The 6,515-nt window shown below is 41.0% G+C and overlaps 1 long non-coding RNA gene across 1 annotated transcript; it reads right to left on the reverse strand.

Moving 5' to 3' along the window:
• Positions 1–5,110: 5,110 nt before the first annotated feature.
• Positions 5,111–6,126, reverse strand: LOC142368076 (uncharacterized). Its single transcript, XR_012767247.1, has 3 exons — positions 6,086–6,126; positions 5,950–6,009; positions 5,111–5,602 (listed from the first exon to the last, which is right to left on the reverse strand). It is a non-coding gene; the product is annotated as an uncharacterized LOC142368076 (long non-coding RNA).
• Between the last annotated feature and the right edge of the window lie 389 nt (positions 6,127–6,515).

Here is a 6,515-nt window from a genome sequence, read left to right on the forward strand (position 1 = left end):
ATTCTGAGACATGACACACACTCTGTAACTATTATAAATGCAAAATAAGCAGCCTGTTCTGCCAACTTGTTTTTGGCTTCAGTGGCTCTGGCATACAACACAAATTTAAGACTTAGTCTCAGAACAGTTTGGTTATGCTGTCACCACCAGGGCTGAGGAATTGCTTTTAAAATAACACACTGTAGCAGTATTTAAAAGAATACAACTATACTAATTAAGCAAAACAATTAAAAAAAAAAAATCTGTTTGGCGAATGTACTCCGCTGTACACTCTGCACTGTGAGGTGTACATAAATATTTACCAGTCAGCTACATTAAAGCCACCCACATATAGGTCACCCTCATGCTTCATGCACTCCTGGGGTTATCCTCTAATGACTGACACAGGGACATCAAAGTAATACCCACATGAATGCCAGAGTCCAAGGTTTCACAGCAGAACATTGAATTATATCAAACGACCACTGATATTTACTTAATATCCACTGCAATTTAAAACATTTTTAATTTGTTTAAGTGATTTAATAATTTGTTGAAGTGCCATGTATTTGTAGCGACTTTTTTATGTTTAAATTTTTTTTTCATATATATTAGCTTCACCCTTTAAAAACTCGAGTTATGGTCATCAGGAAAAAAAACAAGTACAATCTTTCAGGTATTACGTATCAGGAAATAATACTAAATCATCTGGTGCTCACCAGGTCTTAAAATAAGGTATATATAACCTCTGATTAACATGACATATTACAATGTGTCATTATTTATTTCACAAAAGCTAAGTGAAAATACAGAAGCGGTGCAAAGAAGCTAAGTTACACTCAATGACTCAGCTTGTAGAACCACCTTTGGCCGCAATAACATGAAGTAATCCTTTTCTGTATCATGTTATCAGTTTCTCACATCGTTGTGGAGGAATTTGACCCACCACAGCATTTCAGTCGTTGAAATCTGGACTTTCACATGACCACCTTGAATTTTTTCTTTCTGCTGTAGATTTGATGCTCTGTTGGGGATTATTGTCCTGTGGTATGTATCAGTTTCAGCCACTTTGATCTAGTCTGGCTATAAGGACATTGTTCCTGATGTCTTGTGGTTTGTTCAGATAGAATTTTAGAAACCTAAGCCATGCTATTTTTAGAGAGAGGCATTCTCTTGCAACCCTTCCAAACAAGCCGTATTTGTTCTGTCTTCTTCTAATTGTACTATCATGAACTTGAACATGCTAACTGAGGCCCGTAAGTGAGATGTAAGTATTGGATTTTTTACAGTTCTTTGAGCATTGCACATTCTGACAAGAAGGGTGTAGGGTGTACTTACTGGCACATCCACTCCTTGGGAAATTGGTAGCTGTCTTGCATGTTTATGTTAATTAAGTTTAAATGTTGTATACTCATCTGTTGGTGACGTTTTTGCCTCAGCTGAACAGTAATGTGTCACCATTAACTGCCGTACAACTCCAAATAAGAAGAAGTTACATTTTGTAAGATAAGAGCAGACAAGATAAGATAAGCCTTTGTTTGTCCCACAGTGGCGAAGTTCACATTGTTGCAGCATCAGATACATTATAGCAAGGACAAAAGAAAAAGCCATAAGGACACTTCAATATATACATGGACTGTTTACAAGATTATGAGCAGTATGTATGGACAATAATATATAGTAGAGTGTATGGTTTGTACATAACACATATGAGTGACAACAGTATGTTGTATATAAACAGTATGTATACACAGTAAATATGATAAATATAAACATTATGTAACTCTGTAAAGTGCAGTCAGTGAATGTGTTCGAGTTTAGTTGTGGGGCCTACTGGAAGCAGAGCTGATTGTACAGTCTGACTGCAGCCAGAAGAAAAGACTTGTGATACATGCCCTTCTCAAACTTATGGCTCATTTATGCTCAACGTCAAATACGCATACAGACGGAACCATTTTGTGCGCATTTTGGTGCATCTGCACGGTCTGTGGATGGGCACAGGGAGAAAGAAGTCCTAAAGAACAGTTGGGAGGAGATTGAGTGGGAATTGGGTTGGAGTCTAAAGATAGCAAAGGATAAACGGAGGTCTGTGCGGGACCAATTTGTTCAAGCCTCCAACTAATCTAGTAGCAAACAGAGTGGCGATTTGCCAATGGGGTGAATAATCCACCAATTCTTTGGCATCTGGGATGGCTGAAGGCCTTCATATAGCACCGTACAACAGCGACCAACTACCCAAATAATGATATGGAGAGTTTTTATTTTAACATTAACATTATTTGGCAAACTAGCTGGGTGTTTGATATGCTGAGCTTGTTCACACTGCTAACCCTTTGCATGTTGCTTCTTTGTTCTAGCCACGAAATGATGGAGATCATGGCGAGGAGACAGCAACGATGACCCCTTACACCATTGACCCCTCTTCATCAACATCATCATCTTCTTTTGATGTGGCAAATCTTCCTACTTCTAGCCCACTGCGACACCATAAAATGCTAGAAAGAAGAGAAAGCAAGTCAGATCCATTCGAAGCATCCCTTTTGCAAAGACTGGCTGAAAATCGCCAAGAGGCACAGGTGAACAAAAACATTTTTTCCTCTTTCATGGCCTGCCTTTCTGCAAGAGCTTCCTGAAGCTGATGCGAGGAAACTGTTCAAGGACAAACAGAGGCTGATGTTGAATTATTATTAAGGTACTTCATAGTGATGCTCCGATCGATCGGCTGCCGATCATGATCGGCCGATAATGCCCAAAATAGCCTGATCGGCGATTGGAAAAATATGCCGATCAAAAAAACCGATCACGTGACGTAAATTACTAGCTTTTTTTTTTTTTTTGACGTAAATTACTAGCGACCACTTTCTAATGTGGTACGTGACGTGTGTACAGAACCGAACAGGCAAAACCTCTACAGTGCATCTCAACAACATGACCTCTCTTGTCTGGAATTTCTTCAAAGTGTGTCACAAAGATGTGAAACTTACTGCGGTCACGCCATCTGCGCTTCGGAGAGGCACGGTCGCGCTAGCTACACTTGAAAATCGAGTGCCCGTTTACATCGCGTCGTACGGTAAAGCGTGTGAGCGATTTATGGTGCATTCAAGTGCACCCCGTAAACTCAGAAATCTATATCGAAGTTATATTTTTCATTTGTTGGAATACATACACCTGTCATTACTTGGTTGTTTTTTTACTACATTCTTTTTAATGATTAAAACGAAATGATAGAACAAAATTATTGAAGCATATTCAGAATCAAACTAATTTCTGCATAGTCAGATTTGAAAACTTCATTGAGAACCAAATCAAAATGTTCTCTGCCGACTCCACCAGATTCTTGTTCTACATGTCCCCAGCTACCTCTGTGGTGATTTTCAAGTCATTTCACTGCATCATTGTTTAATAGTATGATGTTGAAATCATACCCAATGAATGGTGTATATGGGCAGATTAAAATATTAATAGAAAATAAAAAAAACAATTGTTTTCTGCAAACTTCACCAGATTCATGTTCTACATGTCCCCAGCTACCTCTGGTGGTTTAATTTCTATAAATGGTGCACTCTCTGCTAGATGAAATGTCAGATTCCTTCCGTGATCGGCAGTGATCGGCAATCGGGCAGATCATGATTTTGGTGATCGGTCCAAAAAATGCTGATCGGAGCATCACTAGTACTTCACAAATATCCCACATAAATCCCACTCACAAAAAGGACCCAAGAGCAGACGCTGACACTGGGAGTATTGGGTAAAAGACAAGGTTTGTTTATAGGCAGGCGATGTGGCGAACCAGAGGGAGGTTCCAGAGGGACCGCAAACTCTGAGAGGAGAGGAAGATCTTTAATGATGATCAGAGAGAGATTTATCCAGGAAAGATTGTAGATTTCTCCTTACTGAATCCAGGTTGTGTTTCAGAGTGGAGGGGGAAGGCTGCTGGCTGTGGTGCAGTGGTACTGAGTCATCGGTTGGGCGAGCAGGTCAGGTAGGTGTCTTGAAATCCACAGGAGAGTGCTAGATCCTTAGCTCGTGAATCCAGAGTGATGTGAGCAGGTAACACAGGAATGCAGGGTAAATACATAAAGGAAGGTTTTAAACATGAAGCACAGAAGTCAGCCGAATTACCACTGTTGTAGGGAGACAATCTGGCGAAGACTGGTTGTTCCTGCAGATCCTCAAAGGAGAACTCCGGGGCATTTGAAGCGCATTTCCATTGCTAGAGGTTGTCAAATACTGATAGGACACAGACAGGTGAGTCGATGGACGATACTCCCAAATACAAAGCAATTATCTTCTCTAGAAAAACTGCGTTCAAGTATTTAAAACATTACAACAATATTACTGGGCATGTATTGTTGTAATGTTTTAAATACTTGAACGCAGTTTTTCTAGAGAAGATAATTGTTTTGTATATGGGAGTATCGTCCATTGACTCTTTTGGGCTTTCACATGCGCGAGCGTACAACTAACCGGTGAGTTACATGCTGTTTATAAAGTTGTTTTGTAACGTCCCCATGCCAGTAATGTGAGAACCATGCATATGGTTTTGATGGTAAGGCTTGTGACTTTATTGTCGGATGGTTTATAAAGTGGTGTGACGTTTCTGCAGTGTGCAAGTTGTTGTTTTACGTGGAAGGGTTAGCGCTTGCCCCTAGCCACCACGTATTAGCCTCGCATGACAGGCTGAGCGAACAGCGCTATCTCCACACAGGGAGCGCAGATTTGCACCTGTCTGTGTCCTACTATCAGTATTTGACAACCTCTAGCAATGGAAATGCGCTTCAAATGCCCCGGAGTTCTCCTTTAAGAAGACATCTTGACCAGAGCAAATGAGAAACCGGTGTGACACAATCTTCTCCTCCTGGCACGGCACTGCACTCCGTCTCCTGAGTTTGCAGGGAACATCAGGCCTGTCTTGCGGTCGCACCATGGCGTTGTGGAGCTCTAACAGCTGGTCCCTGGTGTGCACGCTGTGTCTCCGGAAGCAGTAACGGTAAGAGTAAAAAAATGAGAAGCAGGGTCCTCGAACAGCAGTTCTTGGGTCCATTTTGAAGATGGGGAAGAAACTAAACAAAAACATGCAAAGAAAAGTGTAGCAGGTATGCTAATAAAATGGAAATAGTATGAAGAGTATATAGGTATAGGCTAGTATCAGAGATCTAGTATTCGACTCTCGGAGGAAGGAACAGGAGACTGAAGTTTGCTTTTTGTTGGTACCATATATTTTTTTTCCACAAAGTGCTTGTATGTAGAGTAATAATAAATTAAAGTGAATGGCCATTCAAAGTAACAGTTCATAGAAATCACAATGCAACTGCAGTTTAAAACTTGCAGTGCAAATATCAAAGTCCATTGCAACACAAAAACAGAAATACCCTCCCAACAGCCCACAGTTCAGTTCATAAAGTCCATAAAAACCCACATCTGAGTTTTGACTTGGATGTTAAAGTGCTGTGTGCTTTTGGCCAAAGGCCCGAGGTAGAGTGTGGGGCAAGAGTTATGGGTCTGGGCACAAGGAGCCCCCTACCAGCCCGGCAGGAGAGGATGATGCAGAGTCTCTAGGCTAGGCCTTCCTTTAGCTCGCCATCAACATTGGAACCTGGCCTGTGACAAAGCCCCAGAGTTCCTAATAAATCATAATGTACAGTCTCAATATCAGTGTGCGCAAGTTCATACTAAATAGCACGGGTTGCACTATAATACATCAGAGAAGTTCATAAGGTTGTTAGCTGTAGTTAAAATACATGAAGGTGCAAAGTGAGATTTAAAGTGCTTAAGAGCATTCATAAACACCACACAACAATTACACATGTACATACAATACAGCATTACATACTACACAAACGTGGACACGATCAGTGGTTTGGTGTAACCATAAATTGTAGTTGAACCCGACAAGTCAGGTAGCTGAACGAGGCTAACCGGGCCCATACAAATGAATGGAAGCGGCTAATGCTAACGCTTCAGACTCACCAGCTCCGTCTTTAAGCGATCCCGTAAGGCTTTTCTGCTGTCTGCTAATACAGGGGACTCCTAAAATGTGAACGAGTTGAGATCAAGCAACCAGCAGCCAGTAAAAGTGTTTAAGCAGCGCAAATAGTGAACTGACCTGCAACCTGCTCTCGTTTGGCTTCCCCACTGCTCTTACCTGACAACTTCTTCTTCTTTTTCTTTAATGGCGAATCGCATCCCCTTGGAGCATATATCGCCACCTACTGTTGTTTTATTTGATGTTCACCTTAAATCCTTGTCCTCAGACCAGTGTTTTTGAGGAACGTGAAGATCAGCTTGTTTACTTCTTTTCTGGATTTACTTTCATATATTGCCTTGAAGTCCATGTCCTTGATGCTAAAGTGTTCCAGTGCAGTTTTCAGCATGAGTCTTTGCCTTGTATATTCCGGGCAGCTAAAAAATACATGATGTATTGTCTCTTGTTGTTGGCAACCATTGCACTTGCCAGTTGGATGTTTTCCAATCAGATGCATTGTTGAATTTAACCCAGTGTGTCCTAATTTTATCCTGCTATTAATGCTCTGTTC

Source organism: Odontesthes bonariensis, chromosome 18 (genome assembly GCF_027942865.1).
Source record: "Odontesthes bonariensis isolate fOdoBon6 chromosome 18, fOdoBon6.hap1, whole genome shotgun sequence".
Lineage (NCBI taxonomy): Eukaryota > Metazoa > Chordata > Actinopteri > Atheriniformes > Atherinopsidae > Odontesthes > Odontesthes bonariensis.